Source organism: Canis aureus, chromosome 10 (genome assembly GCF_053574225.1).
Source record: "Canis aureus isolate CA01 chromosome 10, VMU_Caureus_v.1.0, whole genome shotgun sequence".
Taxonomy (NCBI): domain Eukaryota; kingdom Metazoa; phylum Chordata; class Mammalia; order Carnivora; family Canidae; genus Canis; species Canis aureus.
This window is the reverse complement of record NC_135620.1, coordinates 53,147,181-53,167,884: the sequence shown is the minus strand read 5'-3', so window position 1 is coordinate 53,167,884 and position 20,704 is coordinate 53,147,181. Positions and strand designations below refer to the sequence as shown.

General features: G+C 38.6%; 1 long non-coding RNA gene and 1 pseudogene across 1 annotated transcript in view; one reads left to right on the top strand and one right to left on the bottom strand.

Annotated features, from left to right (window-relative positions):
- Positions 1 to 20,704, bottom strand: part of LOC144322409 (uncharacterized) — a 90,537-nt gene that overhangs the window by 43,131 nt on the left and 26,702 nt on the right. The window lies entirely within an intron of this gene.
- On the top strand, positions 12,615 to 13,614 carry LOC144321741 (mitochondrial nicotinamide adenine dinucleotide transporter SLC25A51-like; annotated as a pseudogene).

The following is a 20,704-nucleotide window of genomic DNA, read 5'->3' as shown; positions in this document are numbered from 1 at the left end:
AGGGGGGAAGCCCCGGTGGCACAGTGGTTTAGCGCCACCTGCAGCCCAGGGCATGATCCTGGAGACCCTGGATCAAGTCCCACTTCGGGCTCTCTGCATGGAGCCTGCTTCTCCCTCTGCCTGTGTCTCTGCCTCTCACTCTCTGCATCTCTATGAATAAATTCATAAAATCATAAAAAAATAAAATTAAAATTAAAAAACTAAAAGGTGCCTGGGTAGCTCAGTCTGTTGAGCCACCAACTCTTGGTTTTGGCTCAGGTCATGATCTCAGGGTCTTAGGATCAAGCCCTATGACAGGCTCCATTCTCAGTGTGGATACTCTCTCCTTCTGCCCATCCCTCTGCTTGCTCTCCCAAATAAATAAAATCTTTAAAAACAAACAAACAAACAAACAGGGGTCCCTACAGGTGACTCAGTTGGTTAAGTGTCCGCCTTCAGCTCAGGTCATGATCCCAGAGTCCTGGGATTAAGCCCTATGTTGGCATCCCCACTATGTGGGAGGCCTACTTCTCCTCTCCCACTTCCTCTGCTTGCGCTTTCTCTCTCTCTCTCTCTGTCAAATAATTAAATAAAGTCTTTTAAAAAACTGGACACACAAACCTTCACTGTGGACCTTCCTCATGATCAATTATTATTTCCAAGGCCACACTTCCTCAGAAACCTTTTGTGGTAAGTCTTTCAATTTTTAATTTTATTTCTTTTTTTTTTTTTTTGGAGAGACAGCATGAGTGAGTGTAAGTGGCAGAGGATCAGAAGGAGAGGAAGGGAGAGAGAATTTTAAGTAGGTTCTACACCCAGCACAGAGCCCAATGAAGGGCTCAATCTCACAACCCTGAGATTGTGACCTGAGCTGAAATCAAGACTTGGATGCTAACCGAGCCACCCAGGCGCCCCATTAATTTTTTTTTTACTGTGACTCATAGCAAGAATTATAGCTTATGATGTGACCCTATATATTTACACAGTTATAAACATGTGTTCATAGATCTAGAACTGAATCCAAAGTTTTGTGAAATAATCCTACTTTAACTACATGTGATGTATGCTGGTATTTTCTAACCTCTCTATCCTATTTCATTAAAATAGTCCTAATAGTGACTCTCTCAGATGATTTCATGACTTCCCAAGGAGTCTGGACCTACAATTTGAGAAACATAGCCTTAGGGTAATTTTACATTTTTGATTACAGAACTACATTTTTGTCTTGATTTAAAGATGATTACCCCTAAAAGACAAAAACAACATTGTGGAGTATAAGGTAAGCCTTCCCCTTACAGAATTCTCAATCTTGTCTTAAGAGTCTGTCTGATTGGAAGGTCTAACAGAGATGGACAGCTACTAATATACCTTTGGCTGAAAAAAACCCATATTCTATATGAGAAGCTGGCTGATCCTTTTTGACCTGTGAATATATATAAAAGAGTATTTAGTACAGCATTGTTCTTAGAGGCTTAAATGTGGAAACAACCTCAACAGGAATACAAAATCTAGAGCAATGATTCTTAAATGGTGAAGTGGGTGGATCCTGGGCAGGTGAGAGTTGTCTCTAATAAATTCCAGGAAGAGGAGGAGAAATGAATGGATTTAAAAAGCATATCAATTAGAATATACATATTTATATTTGGAGGACAAATATTACATGTTGCCCTCCCCCCCCTTTTTTTTGTAATGTAAACTACAAAACAGCAGAGGTTTATAGTATCTTTATGGTTCTTGGGACGACACAGAAGATACCAGCTCTGTAAATAGTTTGGGGGAAGTCCCCTCCCAGAAATTATATCAGAAGTTTTTTATTTTTGTATCAGAAGTTTTAGGGAACACTCATAAGATTTAATGGAGTATAACTCAGCCATTAGAAATGACGAATACCCACCATTTACTTCGACGTGGATGGAACTGGAGGGTATTATGCTGAGTGAAGTAAGTCAATCGGAGAAGGACAGTCATTATATGGTTTCACTTATATGGGGAATATAAAAAATATGAAAGAGATTATAGGGGAAAGCAGAGAAAATGAGTGGGAAAAATCAGAGAGGGTGACAAAACATGAGAGACTCCTAACACTGGGAAATGAACAAAGGGTAGTGGAAGGGGAGGTGGGTGGGGGGATGGGATGACTGGGTGATGGGCACTGAGGACGGCACTAGATGGGATGAGCACTGGGTATTATACTATATGTTAGCAAATTGAACTCCAATAAAAAGATACATATAAAAATAAATAAAAAATAAAAAATTGAGAAACACTTATTCAAAGACCTAGAGTAAAATCAGTGGTAATTATTTGGTTTTTACATGCTTTTTCAGACAACATAATAAGAGTTATTGAACAAAGGCCAACCAATCAGGAGTATACTTTAAGTGAACTGACTCATTAATATTGTATCAGCAAATTAACTACAGGTGCCTCATAATACACTGTAGTCCTGCTACAACCATTATTCTCTATAAGGATAACAAGAATCACTGTTAAGCTATCTCAGTTATTAATCATGCCATTACAGTGGCTTTGGGAGACTGTCTTTAAAGGAATTTCAATAAATTAAACTGGACATCTATCGGTAAAAGAAACCAAAAAAATCCACCATTCCCCTCCACACTTCCCTCCCAGAAAAACACCCCAACACTTTCCAAACCTGACCACAGGGAACCCTGGGTGGCGCAGCGGTTTAGCGCCTGCCTTTGCCCCAGGGCGCGATCCTGGAGACCCGGGATCAAATCCCACCGGGCTTCCGGTGCATGGAGCCTGCTTCTCCCTCTGCCTATGTCTCTGCCTCTCTCTCTCTGTGACTATCATAAATAAGTAAAAATTAAAAAAAAAAAAAAAAGCTTTAAAACAAACAAACAAACCTGACCACAGACTCGAAGAGCACTTCTGTTCTTTTTACCTGATATGGCTCCTTTCCTAGTCACATTTTCCCCTCCAAAGGCAAAAAAAATTTAAATAAAACCTTAACAAGAAAACATCAGAATCCAAACAAGATCTCAAGTCATTTTGAACTGATATAGCTTTGATTTTGAGAGTAAACTGTGAAGACACAATAGAACTAGGCTTAATGAATGAGGCCAAAGTTTTTAATGGTTAATGGAGAAGAGGATCAAACCTATATACAAAATGCACCTTGGTCTCTTCAACAGATGGTGCTGGCAAAATTGGACAACCACATGCAAAAGAATGAAACTGGACCACTTTCTTATACACAAAAATAAACTCAAAGTAGATTAAGGGCCTGAATGTGAGAACTGAAACCATAAAAATCCTAGAAGAAAGCACACGCAGTAAATTCTCTGATATCTACCATTACAACATCTTTCTAGATATGCCTCCTGAGTCAAGGAAAATGAAAGCAAGGATAAACTATTGATACTACATAAAGATAAAAACTTGCTGCACAACAAAGGAAACAACCAAAACTAAAAGACACCCTATCTAATAGGAGAAGATATTTGCAAATGGCATATTCAATAAAGGGCCAGTATCCAAAATACATAAAGAACTTATACAACTCAACACCAATAATAATAATCTATTTTAAAAACATGCAGAGCACATAAACAGACATTTCTCCAAAGAAGACATACAGATTACTAAGCATGAAAAAATGCTCAACACCATTTATCATCAATGAAATGCAAATCAAAACCACAATGAGATATCACTTCACACCTATCAGAATGGCTAAAATAAAAAACACCAGAAACAACAAGTGTTGGCAAGTAATGGGAGGTTTAAAAAAGAACCCTCTCGTACTGTTGGTATGAATGCAAACTGGTGCAGTCATATAGGAAACAGTAGGGAGGTTCCTCAAAAAGATAAAAATAGGTCTACCTTATGAAATTGCATTAACTGGGTATTTACCTGAAGTATACAAAAACACTAATTCAAAGGGATACACACACCCTATGTTTATAGTTGCATTATTTACAAGAGTCAAATTATGGAAGCAGCCTAAGTGTCCATCAATTGATGAATGGATAAAGAAGATGTGGTATATGCAATGGAATATTATTCAGCCATAAAAAGAGTGCAATCTTGCTATTTGCAACAACACGGATGGATTCAGAGAGTATAATGCTAAGGGAAATAAGCCAGTCAGAGAGAGGCAAATATCATGTGGTTTCACTCATTTGTAGAGTTTGAGAAATAAAGCAAATGAACGAAGGAAAGAGCAAAAGAGACAAACCAAAAAACAGACTCTTAAGTATATAGAACAGTTACCAGAGGGAAGGCAGGTGAGAGGATGAGTGAAAGGGGTGAAGAGGATTAAGAGTACACTTATCTTGATAAGCACTAAGTAATATATGGAATTCTTGAATCACTATACTGTACACCAGAAATAAATGTAACACTATATGTTAACTACACTGGAATTCAAATTTAAAAAGTAAAAATTGAAAAAAAATTTAAAATTGATTTTAAAAAAGCACCTTGATTAAAAGTCAGTGTTCTCAAATATCCAATGTGCACATGGAATATTTGAGAAATTAACAAAATCAGCTTGAATTTCCAGAGAAACAAGTGGTTAGTGACAAGTAAAAACAAATGTCTGAGAAGTCCTAGCTAATGTAATAAGACACTCACACACAAAGAAATGAAAGGTATACAGAAGGGAAAGAAGAAATCCAACTACCTTTGTTCACAGATGACTTGAATGTGTACATAGAAAATCCAAAGAACTAACAAGACTGGAATAAACAACTATAGCAAGGTTGCAGGACATAAGGTTAATATACAAAAGTTCATTGCTTTCCTATGTACCAGCTATATAAGGACAAATAAGAATTCTAATGAACAATATTTTTAAAAATAGATATTCCATCTTCAAAGAAAAGGGGGATTCAACATTATCAAGATATCTGTTCTTCCCAATTGATCCGTAGACTCAATGCAATTCCATTCAAAACCCAGCAAGTTATTTTATAAATATCAATAAACTGATTCTAGCATTAAGGAGGGCACTTGAAAGAATGAGCACTGGATGTTACATGCAACTGATGAATTACTAAATTCTATCTCTGGAACTAATAATACACTCTATATTAATTACACTGAATTTAAATTTGAAAAAATATTTCAAAAAATAAACTGATTCTAAAATTTGTATAGAGAGGCAAAAGACCCACAATAGTGAATTCAGTTTTAAAGGAGAAGAGCAAAATCAGAGGGACAATAAGATTTAATGGTATAGGACCATCTGATTGTATGAACTAGAGGAAATGAAAGCAGAGGACAGCATGAATCTTTCCTTGGTACTGCTGCAGCCAAAAAGTCTGTCTAGATGTCTTTCTAAGGTACTAAGATACACATTGCAACTTGGGTTGTGTGTTTATAGGTGTACAAAATATATAAATTCTCTGCAGAAAACTTGCTTATTTATAAGGGCAAAGTGGGAGGAGGGGTGCTGCTCTGCATCCCGAAAAACGGAAAGAGGGAATCAGAAGGCAGTTTAGGAACCTCTCTCTGTAATGCTAAATAGCTGAGAACGTAAATAACAGTAATCTCCTGAAAAGTGAGAGGGCTTCATTAGGCAAAAACAAACGCAAACTCCTGAAGGGGAGGACAAGCAGAAGCAACCAAAGAGGGTTCAAAAGGTGGAAAAGAAAGCCCCAACTTTTCATTGAGATCAGGGGAGAGGAAAATAAATCTAGATGATTCTTGCTGCCTTCCACAGAGCATGTGCTTTATCTATCTTCATTGAATAAATGCTACATCAATGACTGGGCAACAGAAAATGTTTGAGATCACAGTATCAGTCAGTACCTTTTCTTTTCCTCAAAATGGACTGGAGAGACCCATCAGACAGATCTGTAAACTTCAATTCTAGAAAATACACGGTTACCAGCTCTTCACATCTACTTTCCTTCCCTAGAGGTAGAACCTGAATGATGATTCAGGGCTAGCAGGGATGAGAATAGGCAAAATATTATAGTAGCTACAAGTGATTTCTCTGACCACAGGGGAGAATTACCAGATTTTGGAACTTAGCAAGTTTCCATAACCACAATGATAAAAGAGAGACCAAATCACCAAGGTGAAAAGTTTGCTGCATTTATGCTGTGTTTTGGGGCACTGTGACCTAGCCCACAGGAAGGCAGCTTCCCTAAACGCATGTGTAGGAAGCTGCAAACTGCATCTCATCTGTCCTGGGTTTGAACTGGAGAGATTTAGCACAAGCAGCATCTGCACATAATAGTGAAAATTTTCAGAGTGGTTGATAATTGGCTTCTGGAAGCATGTGCCTGAATGATTATGTGAGAACCTCAGGGAAAGCAACATACATAACATAAAAAGTGGAAAACCATCAGAACTAGGGTCTGTAAAAAAATGCAGAATGTACATAACAACACCCAGAGTTCACTGCACATCTGGGTATTATTAACACTGATAAAACTCCAAACATAACGAAAACAACAACAACAACAACAAAACAACCAAAAGTCTCTTTACTCCTCCATGAGACTCCTGCTTTTAAAAAATATATTTTTGAAAAAATAAAAAATAAAAAATAAAAAAAAATAAAAAATATATTTTTGGGGGATGCCTGGGTGGCTCAGTGGTTGAGTGTCTGCCTTTGGCCCAGGGCATGATCCTGGAGACCTGGAATCAAGTCCCACATTGGGCTCCCTGCATGGAGCCTGCTTCTCCCTCTGCCTGTGTACCAACATAGAGTATAACACTCACTGCTGGGATCCCTGGGTGGCGCAGCGGTTTGGCGCCTGCCTTTGGCCCAGGGCGCGATCCTGGAGACCCGGGATCGAATCCCACGTCAGGCTCCCGGTGCATGGAGCCTGCTTCTCCCTCTGCTTATGTCTCTGCCTCTCTCTCTCTCTCTCTCTCTCTATGTGACTATCATAAATAAATAAAAATTAAAAAAAAAAGAAACACTCACTGCTCATCCCGTCAAGTGTCCCCCTCAGTGCCCATCACTCAGTCACCAAATTTGAGAGACTTCTACTTTTTGAAGAAATCCAAGTCTTAAGTGATTTGCCTATTCTCCAGTGACTGGCTGTGCTTTAGGAATGTAACACCTCACCACAGTGCTTTTGGAACCTATTCTTAGCCAGAGTGATTTGGCTGCTATTTTTAGTTTCCCTCTCTGTAGGCAGTGTCCCTCCATTTACCCTTGTTTATCCAGTACAGCAGCACTTGCTTAAGTCAGCCCAAAAAATATGGCCACCCTAAGTTAATTGAGTTACTTTGGGGTTTCCAAGGACTGAAACTGAGTCTTCCTGGACTCAGCTCAAGAGAATGAAGCATCTGGGAGGCCCTACTGTTCCTTAATATTTACTTAAAGCCCACAAATCTCTAACATGCATGGGAACAAATTATGGCATGATCTTTAGCCTCTGGGGCTTTGGATGAATCTTGATGAAAAACTACAGTGCTGGCTTCCCACAGAAGTAGAGTAATTGTTAAGGAATATCCCATATCAGTGACTGGCTAGTATGACTGCACTTAGCAGGCAGAACTTTCCAGCAAGATGGAGAGGCACTCCCTGTTCTCTGCTCTGGACCCATGAAACAACAGTCCTATTCATTCAATGCACTCATTACACCCTGTTTATCAGCATTTACTTATTTGCTGATACTACAAACATCTGTAGAGTGCAACCTAGTATGTATAAGGCATACATCAGCCTCATAATAAATGTTGGTAAAATGAACAAATGGAACGTCACTCAGCCTGTAGAATGCAGTATGAGTATATGTGTGTAAGGTGCATAAGCGGAAGACTTTTTGAGAAGGTGTCGCATAAGCTAAATCTTGAAAGGTAAGTACCAAGTTTCTGCAATGGATAAAGAACTGTCATTCCAGAAGGAAGTTAAAGCACACAGAAAGGCAGGTGCATAGATCTACAGAGACCCCATTGTGGCTCAAGTAGTATGAAACCAGACTGGGTGCTGGGTAGAAATAGGCAAGGAAACTTACTTTTATATAGAATTATCATTAGCCCAAAGAAATGATTAGAAGAAGTATGGCTAAAGTGATTCGAAGGAAATATGTCCTTGGATTTCAGAAATTAAAAATAAACTGACCTAGAGAGCTGGATTTCCTGCTGCTAATGTGGTAGGCAGTCTCTCAAATGGCTCCTGTTGAGCCCTGCCCCCCCTGCCATCTTCATGGCATTGTATAATCCCCTCCTGAGTACCATGTTTCTGGCCAACAGATTATGGCAACATTGAAGGGTATCCATGATTAGGTAACAAAAGACTGTTACTTCTATCTTGCTAGCCAATTCTATTGCCTTCTTTTTTGAATAAAAAATATTTTATTTATTAATGAGAGACAGAGAGAGAGAGAGAGAGAGAGAGGCAGAGACACAGGCAGAGGGAGAAGCAGGCTCCATGCAGGGAGCCCAACATGGGACTTGATCCTGGGTCTCCAGGATCACACACTCGGCTGAAGGTGGCGCTCAACCACTGAGCCACCCGGGCCGCCCTCCATTGCCCTCTTAATGTGCACACTTTTGTGAATTAAGCTGTCATATTGGAGAGGCCCACATGGTAAGGTGGCCTGTAGCAAACAACTAGTGAAGGACTAAAGCTCTCAGTCCAAAAGAGCCTGATGAACTGAATTCTGCCAGCAACCACCGAATGAGCTTGGTAGCAGATTGCAGTTGAAACTTTTGATGATACTGCAGACTCTTGGGTGACACCTTGGTTTTGACCTTACCAGAGACCATGAGGCAGAGGATCCAGCTAAGCTATGTCTTGTTCCTGACAGAGAGACATCATGAAATAATAAATATGTGCTGGTGTAACTGGCTAAGTTTTAGGGTAACTTGCTATGCAGCAATAGTAATACAGACAGGAAGTGGGGGAAACTCTGATAAGCTCCACGGCTTTCAATGTATGCACTGCAGTATGGCAAAGGCCTTAAGATACAACATTCTTGTGCCACACCAATTTTCCTCTTTTTAAAGTTGGGTTGTTTGGGGAAAAAGTTAGGTTGTTTGCTTTCATATTGTTGAGTCTTTAGAGTTCTTTATATATTCTGGCAATGAATCCTTTTCCAGATAGATGACATGCAGATATATTCTCTTAACATTGTCTTCCAGAGGCAGAAGTTTTAAAATTTTGATAAAGTACAATTTATTCACTTTGTCTTGATGGATCATACTTTTGGAATTATATGTGAGAAATCTTTGCCTAACTCATATTCATGGGTTTTCTTCTATGTTTTCTATTAATTTTATCGTTTTAGGCTTTACATTTGATCTGCAACTCATTTTGAATAAGTTTTTATATATGGTATGAAGTAGGAATTGAAATTCATCTTCTTGGATGTTGATAACCAATTATTCCAGCACCCCATTTGTTGAAAAGACTTTCTCCTTTGTTGAAAATCATCTGGCTGTCCATATATGAGTGGGTCTGTATCTCAACTCTCTATCCTGTTCCGTCGATCTACTTGTCTATATTTATACTGATACTACATTGTCCTAATTTCTGTCGTTTCATGTTAAGTCTTGAAGTAATTTGGTATTAATCCTCAAACTTTATTCTTTTGCAAATTCTTTGGCTAGTCTGAGTCCTGTGTATTTCCACAAGAATTTTCATTTTTTTTTATAATTTATTTTTTTTTGGTGTTCAATTTACCAACATACAGAATAACACCCAGTGCTCATCCCGTCAAGTGCCCCCCTCAGTGCCCGTCACCTATTCACCCCCACCCCCCGCCCTCCTCCCCTTCCACCACCCCTAGTTTGTTTCCCAGAGTTACGAGTCTTTATGTTCTGTCTCCCTTTCTGATATTTCCCACACATTTCTTCTCCCTTCCCTTCTATTCCCTTTCACTATTATTTATATTCCCCAAATGAATGAGAACATACAATGTTTATCCTTCTCCATTGACCTACTTGACTCAGCATAATACCCCCCAGTTCCATCCAAATTGAAGCAAATGGTGGGTATTTGTCGTTTCTAATGGCTGAGTAATATTCCATTGTATACATAAACCACATCTTCTTTATCCATTCATCTTTCGATGGACACCGAGGCGCCTTCCACAGTTTGGCTATTGTGGACATAGCTGCTAGAAACATCGGGGTGCAGGTGTCCCGGCGTTTCATTGCATCTGAATCATTGGGGTAAATCCCCAACAGTGCAATTGCTGGGTCGTAGGGCAGGTCTATTTTTAACTCTTTGAGGAACCTCCACACAGTTTTCCAGAGTGGCTGCACCAGTTCACATTCCCACCAACAGTGTAAGAGAGTTCCCTTTTCTCCGCATCCTCTCCAACATTTGTGGCTCCCTGCCTTGTTAATTTTCCCCATTCTCACTGGTGTGAGGTGGTCTCTCATTGTGGTTTTGATTTGTATTTCCCTGATGGCAAGTGATGCAGAACATTTTCTCATGTGCATGTTGGCCATGTCTATGTCTTCCTCTGTGAGATTTCTGTTCATGTCTTTTGCTCATTTCATGACTGGATTGTTTGTTTCTTTGGTGTTGAGTTTAATAAGTTCTTTATACATCTTGGAAACTAGCCCTTTATCTGATAGGTCATTTGCAAATATCTTCTCCCATTCTGTAGGTTGTCTTTTAGTTTTGTTGACTGTATCCTTTGCTGTGCAAAAGCTTCTTATCTTGATGAAGTCCCAATAGTTCATTTTTGCTTTTGTTTCTTTTGCCTTTGTGGATGTATCTTGCAAGAAGTTACTGTGGCCGAGTTCAAAAAGGGTGTTGTCTGTGTTCTCCTCTAGGATTTTGATGGAATCTTGTCTCACATTTAGACCTTTCATCCATTTTGAGTTTATCTTTGTGTATGGTGCAAGAGAGTGGTCTAGTTTCATTCTTCTGCATGTGGATGTCCAATTTTCCCAGCACCATTTATTGAAGAGACTCTTTCTTCCAATAGATAGTCTTTCCTCCTTTATCGAATATTAGTTGACCATAAAGTTCAGGGTCCACTTCTGGGTTCTCTATTCTGTTCCATTGATCTATCCACAAGAATTTTTAAATGAGCATGTCAATTTCTCAAAAGTGGAGAGGTGACATCATAATAATATTGAGTATTCTGACTAATGGACAGGTATATCTCTCCATTTTTTAAGGTCTCATTTAATTTATTTCAGCAGTGTTTTGCAGCTGAAGTGTGGGACCCAGGAAAATAACAAAATACCCTACCCCTAGACAAGCAGAGCAGGACTGACTCTATTTTGGGTTGCACCCGCTTGCGCTGACCTGCTTATTACTTAGGGCACTGCCCCTCCGCAAAGACCAGGACACACCCTAATCGGAAATCCGGCTCAGTCAAACTGCCCCGCCCTAGTCAGAGACCCGGCACACCTAACCGGAAATCCGGCTCAGTGGACCAGCTTGACGATGCAACTTTCTGCGTATCCCATTGGCCACTGGCTCCTATAAAGCTGCTAAGCCTCTTAGTCTCGGGGTCCAAGTCCCTGCTCTGCTGCGTGGGGTATACCTGGACCCAGGCTCGAGCTTGTAAATAAACCCTCGTGTGTTTGCATCGGTGTCGGCTCCTTGGCGGTTTCTCGGATTCGCGATCTTGGGCACAACAGAAGTACATTGGCCTTGCACATTTTTCCTAGAAGTTTATCCCTATTTCATGTTTTTACGCTATTTTCAGTGGTATTGTTTTTTGAAATTTCTATGTCCAGTTGTTCACAATGAGTATACAGAAGTACAATTGAATTTATGCACCAGCTTTATATCTTACAGCCTTGCTAAATTCACTTCCAGTTCTAATAGCATTTTGTTTTGCAGATTCCACAGGATTTTCTAGAGATGAGCATGTCATCTGTAAATAAAGGCAACTTTCCTTCTTTATTTCCAACTAGATGCCTTTTAGTTCTTTTTTTCTTTTGAATTTTTTTTACTTTTAATTTTTTATATTTTTCATTATTTTTTAATAAATTTATTTTTATTGGTGTTCAATTTGCCAACATATAGAATAACACCCAGTGCTCATCCTTTTAGTTCTTGTCCTTGCCTCATAGCACTGGCTAGAACCTCTAGCACAATGCTGAACAGAAGTTCTAAGAGTAGATATCCTTGAATTGTTTTTAATCTTAGCAAATATGCATCTAGTCTTTCATCGTTAACTATGATCTTAGCTGTGGGGTGTTCATAGATGACCTTTATTAGCTGGAGGAATTCTTTTCTAGTTTGTGAACTTAAAAAATCAGGAAGGCATCTTGTATTTTGTCAGATATCTTTTCTACATCTATTGAGATGATCAAATTGTTTTTCTTTAGTTTGGTAATATGATGACTTACACCAATTGATTTTCAAATTTTAAGCCAACTCTGCATTCCTGGGATAACCCCACTTGGTCATGATGTATTATCCTTTTTATATTTTTTGTTTCAATTTGCTAAAATTTTGTATAAAGGTTTTCTATCTATGCTTGTGGGGGATATTTATCTGTACTTTTATTTCTTGTAATGTCTTACCTGGTTTTGGCATCAAGGTAGTGCTGGCCTCATGGAGCAATATTTATATCCCCTCCTCTTCAATTTTGCTCTAAAAAGAGTTTGTGGAAAGGTCTGCGCCTGCGCAGCCACTGCTCGCCCGCTCGAGGACCTGAGGTCTGGCGGTACCGGGAGCCCGCGGCGATGGCATGATCTAGCAGAGAGATGGCTACCATTGGTTACTTTTTTTTTTTTTCTGTGGCAAGACTGTCATGGACCTGGATATTTCAGGTTAAAAATATCTTTCATGAAGAAGAAAGATCTTAAGCAACATGGTGGATTCAGAAGCTCATGAAAAGAGACCGACCGCCCATCCTAACATCTTCAAAACAAAATCTGTCACCTCACATTGCAAATGTTGGTGAAATGAAGCATTACTGTGCAGCTTTCAACAATGTAGCAATCCCATTTCCCGTTCAGAAGGTGCTCTTTAGGCAGCAGCTGTATGGAATCAAAACCCGGGATGCGGTGCTTCAGTTGAGGAGGGATGGCTTTCGAAACTTGTACCGCGGAATCCTTCCCCCACTGATGCAGAAGACAACTACACTGGCACTTATGTTTGGTCTGTACGAGGACTTATCTTGCCTTCTCCGGAAGCATATCAGTACCCCTGAGTTTGCAACCCGTAGTGTGGCAGCAGTACTTGCAGGCACAACAGAAGCGATATTCACTCCATTGGAAAGAGTTCAGACATTGCTTCAAGACCATAAGCATCATGACAAATTTACAAACACTTGCCAGGCTTTCAAGGCACTCAAATGCCATGGAATTAAGAGAGTATTATCGAGGCTTGGTACCTGTTCTTTTCCGCAATGGATTCAGCAATGTCCTTTTCTTTGGCCTTCGAGGTCCCATTAAGGAGCATCTGCCTACCGCCAAAACTCACAGCACCCACTTGGTCAATGATTTTGTCTGTGGAGGTCCGTTGGGTGCTATGTTGGGAATCTTGTTTTTCCCATTTAATGTTGTGAAAACTCGAATGCAGTCTCAGATTGGTGGGGAATTTCAGTCTTTTCCCAAGGTTTTCCAGAAAATCTGGCTAGAGCGGAACAGGAAGCTGACAAATCTTTTCAGAGGTGCTCATCTGAATTACCATCGATCCCTCATCTCTTGGGGCATAATCAATGCAACTTATGAGTTCTTGTTAAAGATTATATGAAAGAGGGATCCCTGGGTGGCGCAGCGGTTTGGTGCCTGCCTTTGGCCCAGGGCGCGATCCTGGAGACCTGGAATCGAATCCCACGTCGGGCTCCCGGTGCATGGAGCCTGCTTCTCCCTCTGCCTATGTCTCTGCCCCTCTCTCTCTCTCTCTCTCTGTGACTATCAAAAATAAAAAATCTAAAAAATATATTTAAAAAAATTATAAAAAAACAAAAACAAACAAAACAAAAAACAAAAAAAAAAGATTATATGAAAGAAACTATCAGTTAAGTGCCATTTATTAACTGAATAGACCTAAGAAGAATGTGGTTTGGCATTGTTCCTAATTGGCCAAATATAAGTTGGTGTCATTAGTTCAGGGCACAGTGAATTATGGGCAAAGCTGTTTTCTTGAAGCACCAACAAATTCAGAATAAAAGATTCTAATAGGAAAATAAAATAAAATAATAAAAGAATTTGGAGAATTGGTATTTTTTTTTCTTAAATGTTTGGTAGAATGAAACCAATGAAGACACCTGGACCTGGAGATTTATTTTTGGGAAGGTCTTTGACTAAAAATTCTATTTCCTTTATAGCTATAGGGCCACTTGTTTATTTCTTCTCAAGAAAGTCTTGATAGTTTGCATTTTGTAAGAAATTCGTCATTTTCATCTAAGTTGAATTTATTGGCATAAAGTTGTTCATAATAGCCTCTTGTTCTTCTTTTGCTATCTGTAAGATTGGTGGTACAGTCACCTCTCTCATTCCTTATATTGGTAATTTCAACCCTCTATTTTTCCTGATAAGTCTGGCTAGAGTTTATCAATTTTATTAATTTCTCAAAGCAACAGCTTTTGGAATTATCCATTTTCTCTGTTGTATCTCTTTTCCATTTTATAGATTTCTCATATTTATTATTTCCTTCCTTTTGCTTGCTTTGAATTTTATTTGCTCTTTTTATTTTGTTTATTTTAAAAAACATTTATTTATTTATTTATTTATTTATTTATTTATTTATTCCTGAGAGACAGACAGAGAGAGAGAGAGGCAGAGACACAGGCAGAGGGAGAAGCAGGCTCCATGCAGGGAGCCCAACATGGGACTCCATCCCGGGACTCCATGTTCGCGCCCTGGGCCAAAGGCAGGCGCTAAACCGCTGAGCCACCCCGGGATCCTCCCCTTTTTATCTTGTTTCTAATGTAGAACCTGAAATTGTTGATTAAAATGCTTTTAATTGCCCTTTAGATTTTTCCTTTATTTAGAAATGTCTTATTTTGTTTCCAAATATTTGGTGCTTTTCCAGATGTATTTCTGTAATTGAATTTCTAATTTAATTCCATTTCAGTCAGAGAACACATTTTGTATAACTTGAATTCTTTTAAATTTATTGATATTTGCATTATGACAATGCAATGTTTCATGTGCATGTGAAGAACATGTATATTCTGCTGTTACTGGGTGAAATATTCTTATGAAGGACATTTATATTAAGTTAATATAAATTAACATATAATTAATATAAATTGAGGCATTGTTCAAGCCTTTTATATTTTACTGACTTTCTTTTACTTTTTCTATCAGTTATTGAGAAATGGTTCTTGAAATCTCTGAATACGATAGATTTATTTCTCCTCAGTCCTTTTTTACTTTCTGTGAAGCTGTGTTATTCGGAGCAAAAATGTTTAGGACTGTTACGTTCTCTTGATTAATTAACCCATTTATCACTATAAAATGACTTTTATCTGTGTTCCTACTCTTTGCTGTGAAATCTTGGCCTAAGATTAATATGGCCACTGCAGCTTTCTTTTTATTAGAATTAGCATGCTTTATCTTTTTTCTATCCTTTTAGCAGATTTGTCTTTATATTTGAAATTTGCTTCTTATGGGCAGCATACAATTCAGTCTTGCTTTTTCAATTACTCAACCTCTGCCTTCCTATTTTGATTATTATTACTGACATAGTTGGGTTTCAGCTTATCATCCTACTATTCATTTTCAGTGTTCTTTGTTTCATTTTTTCCTCTTTACTTCTGCCTTCTTTTGAATTCAGTGTTTTCTGTGACCCATTTGATCTCATTTGATTTTCTATAATTATTTGTTTTTGTTATTTTGGTTGTTATACTAGGGTTTATGGTTTAAGTATTAAACATATTACCAACTACCTTCAAGTGTCACTAATACATTTCATATATAATATGAGAAATTTATAATAATATATTTCTATTTCTCCACTCTATGCCTTTATGGCCTTATTGTCATATATTTTACTTATACATATATTTTAAATGCACATTATTGTTATTTCTGTTCAGTCATTTATCTTTAAAGAGACATGAATAATAGGAAAATATATGTTTACCTGCATTCTAATCATTTGTAGTTTTTTTTTTTTTTAAGGTTTTATTTATTTATTCATGAGAGACACAGAAAGAGCGGCAGGGACACGGCAGAGGAAGAAGCAGGCTCCCTGCCCAGAGCCTGATGCAGGACTCAATCCCCCGACCAGGGACCATGCCCTGAGCCAAAGGAAGAGGCTCAACTGCTGAGCCACCCAGGTGTCCCTGTAGTTCTCGTCATTACTTTTTTATAATTCTTATTTCCATCTTCTGTCATTTTCCTTCTGCCTGAATGATTTCCTTTAAAATTTTTTGTAGGGTGAGGAATTCTTTCAGCTTTTTATGTCTAAAATCTTTATTTCACATTTTAAAAAATTCTAACTTTATCAAGATATAATGCATATATCATACTCATTTAAAGTTTACAATTTAGTGGGGCATAGTCTGTTTGCAGAGTTGTGTCACCATCATCATAATCAACTTCAGACTTTTTTCATTACGCCAATAAGAAACTTTGTTGTTGTTGTTAAGCTTTTATTTATCTATTCATGAGAGATACACAGAGAGAGAGGCAGAGGTAGAAGCAGGTTCCATGGAGGGAGCCTGATGCAGGACTTGATCCTGCGACTCCAGGATCACACCCTGAACCAAAGGCAGAACCCAACAGCTGAACCACCCAGCTGTCCCTCCAGTAAGAAACTTTATAACCATTAGCATATCCCATCCTCACCTCTTACTTCCCCTCACTGCCCAAAGGCCTGAAAAATTAACATAATATCTGTCTATATTTGCCTTTCCTGGGCATTTCATATAAATGGAGTACTATGTTGTGAAATGTATTGTAAAAATACAATATGTGGTCTTTTGTGACTGGCTTCTTCACTTAGCATGTTTTTGACAGGTCGCCTACATTGTAGCATATATCAGTCAGTACTTTATTTGCTAAATAATTTTTTTTAAAGATTTTATTTATTCATGAGATATACAGAGAGATGGAGAGGCAGAGACACAGGCAGAGGGAGAAGCAGGCTCCATGCAGGGAGCCTTGTGGGACTTGATCCCGGGACTCCAGGATCATGCCCTGGGCCAAAGGCTGAGCCACCCAGGGATCCCCTATTTGCTAAATAGTATTTCACCTTATGGATATGGCATACTTTATTTGTCCATTTGATTGATTTGATTGATTGTTTCCTTTCTTTGGCTATTATGAACTCCAATTCAATGACTAAACACACTCCCTTTTTTCCTCAAACCCACTGTCTGTTCCTTCTGATTTCCTTTGCTGGCCCTTCTTCCTCTACCAGATCTCTGTTTAGCCTGCTTAATTCTGTTCTTTTCTGGTTATACTCTCTCTAAGATTTTATCTGGCCACGTAACATAACTTCAATTATGCCTAGATACTGATTTTTACTTTATATTTCTAGGTGAGACCTACACCCTGACTTCTAGACCTGTAAATCCAATTCCTCATATGACATTTCTGCTTAAATGAGTAATACGCACCTCCAACATAATAGAGCCAAATGTGAATATTCATCCCCCATTCCCCAAAATCCATAGTCCCCAAGCCTTTACCTTATCATTAAATAGCACCACCCATCCAATTCCCCAAGCCAATAATAACCTAGAGATTTTCCTTAATTATTTTTTAAAGACTCATTTATTTTGAGGGGGGGAGAGAAAGAGAGAGAAAGAGTGCACGCCGTGGGGGGAGGGGCAGAGGGAAAGAATCCCCAAGAAGACTTCCTGCTATGGGTCTTTCTCACAACCCATAAGATCATGACTGAGCCGAAACCAAGAGTTGGACACTTAACCAACTGAGCCACCCAGGCTCCTCCTTAAATCTATATTTTTACCTTCACACCCAACATTCAATCCACCAGTAGATGCGTCTCCAAAATACACAACTTCTTACCAAGTCTACTGCTAAAAAGTCCATCTAAAATCCAACCATGTCCAGCTGGAACTACATAGAGCAACCTAATAGTCTGGAGCTAGACAATGGTATCTTAATGATCCTTGTTCTATGCTTGCTCCCCTAAAATCTTTCCCCCAAAAAAGCAAATAAAGTCATCTCTAAAGAGTAAAACTGACAGTGTTACTCCCCTAATGTCCTTTATAGCTGGCTTTTCCCTCATGCATTACATTCAGTTGTCTTGTCTCTTATTGTTGGAAGAATACAGTTATTTGGAAGACTGTCCCTCCATTTGTCCAGTGTTTCAAGTTTTGCACTCTTGACCGTTCTACAACAGAAGTGATACTGTGTTCTTCTTAGTGCATTATATCAGGGGGCATATGATTTTATTTGTCCCAATACTGATAATGATTGGTTTGGTTAAGGTGGTGCCTTAACTAGTGAGAAGATACTCTGAATCTATGAAAATATTCTGTTCTTCCTCAAACTTTCACATACTAGTCGTGGCAATCATTATAGACTTTCTAACATTATCATTCCTTCTATATAAGTTGACAATCTTCTATAAGGAACTTTCCTCCCTCTCATATTTATATCAGTAAGAACTAATTCTTATTTAATTCAATATGTTATAATTTATTATTACCACTATTTTGATGCTCAAATTGTCCCACACTTGCCCAGTGGCAGCCTCTTTAAGTTGGCCGCTGTGCCCTTGTGATATGTCTTCATGATTCTTTGAGCACTTCTATACTTTATCCACAAGAAGATGTTCAAGGATAATCTTGTAACTTCTGTACCTCAGCCTCACATTTAGAAAATATTGAGGTTTGTTCTGGCACACAGTTAATTTACTAGCAGATCAATAACACTTTTTTTCAAAAGCTGTGCCAACCTTTGTTAGGATGGGACTAGAGTGGCCCTTATCTAGGTCTAGAGTAGTCCTATCCTACAGAGTGGCTTTTCTGGAAGGACAATTGAGTGTCTATGATGTTCAGTGAGTTCTCTCCATCTTGGTCCACTGGACTCCTATGTCTAACACAACAGTGAAACCTCCTGAAATTCAATTCAGCTCACAGCTCTCTAGCAGCTGTCCTTAACTAGATTGTACAGAATCTTCTTCTGTACATGTGCAAATTATCATTCAACCAGAAACATAAAGGGCACATTGTACATCTTCCCAGTTCTCCTTTTCTGCACAGCTACAGAAAAGCTCAAAAGCCAGAAATGGGGCACCCTGGGTGGGTCAGTGGATTAGCGCCGCCTTCAGCCCAGGGCCTGATCCTGGAGACCCTGGATCGAGTCCCATGTTAGGCTCCCTGCATGGAGCCTGCTTCTCCCTCTGCCTCTGTCTCTGCCTCTCTCTCTCGGTCTCTCATGGATAAATAAAATCTTAAAAAAAAAAAAAAAAGCCAGAAATGCTTAACTCTACTTCCAGAGCATAGCAATACAACTGTGCTCTGTTTGGGTCTCACCTTTCTCTACAATAGTCCACAGGGTGACTCCAGACAGAATCCTGGGGCAATTTGGAAGCTTTACTCGTGTGTTTCTCCTGTCTAAAAGATCAAAGTCCACTGTGCTACTGTCCACACAACTTGTGCATGTATTTGGTCTCATTTTGTACTTCCTTACAACTGGAGGCATAATGTAGTTCGGTTACTCCATCATTATCTGAAGCGGATTCAACAACTATTCTTTATAAAAATTGTATATAAAATAGAATCCTTAACATGATTATACACTCACATTCTCAACACACACACATACACATGCGCAATTTTTTTAATTTTTAAAGTTTTTATTTAAATTCCAGTTAGTAAATACACAGTGTAATATTAGTTTCAGGTGTACAATTTAGTGATTCAACACTTACATACAACACCTAGTGCTCACCACAAGCACACTCCTTATTCCCCATCATCTTTTTAACTCATCTTCTCATCCACCTACCTTCTAGTAACCATCTGTTTGATGTCTGTAGTTAAGAATGTTTTTTGGTTTGCCTCTCACTCCTTTTTCCCTTATTACGTTTGTTTTGTTTCTTAAGTTCCATGTATGAGTGAAATCACATGGTATTTGTCTTTCTCTGACTGACTTATTTTGCATAGGATAATACCCTCTAGCTCCATCAATGTCACTGTAGTTGGCAAGATTTCATTCCTTTCTTATGTCTGAGTAATATTAAAAAATGTATGCATAGTATCTGTAAAGAAAGAGATATACATATATATCACATCTTCTTTAACAATCTTTAAAAATCTTCTTGCAAAAATCATCAATATCTACCTTCTCATTAAAGTAGGAGCAGGTCGGGACACCTGGATGGCTCAGCAGTTGAGCATCTGCCTTCAGCTCAGGGCGTGATCCCACAGTTCTAGGATCCAGTCCTGCATCGGGATCCCCACAGGGAGCCTGCTTCTCCCTCTGCCTATGTCTCTGCCTCTCTCTATGTCTTTCATGAATAACTAGATAAAATATTTTTTAAAAAAATAAAGTAGGAGCAGGACAACTCTGTGCAAGCCAACATAATTAGACAAGGAAAAAAGAGGAATAAAAATTAGACTGAAAGATATAAAAATTGTGTTCAGATAACAGAAGCCAAAGGAAATAAACTGACATTTTTAATCCTGTTTATGAAGTTAGTAAATAGAACTGAATAGCACTTATTTCTAATAGCAAAAATAAAATAAAACATAGGAATAAGCCCTAATTAAAATAAAGCAAGAACCATAGAAAGAAAACTTTACAACTCTGTCGAGACTCTCACTTTTGGTCAAGATGGAGTAACAGGGCCCACATTTACCCTACTATCTTAGCAACTACAGAACTAGACAAAATAAACAATAACTCTTAAGACATTAGACATCAAGCAACAAATGAT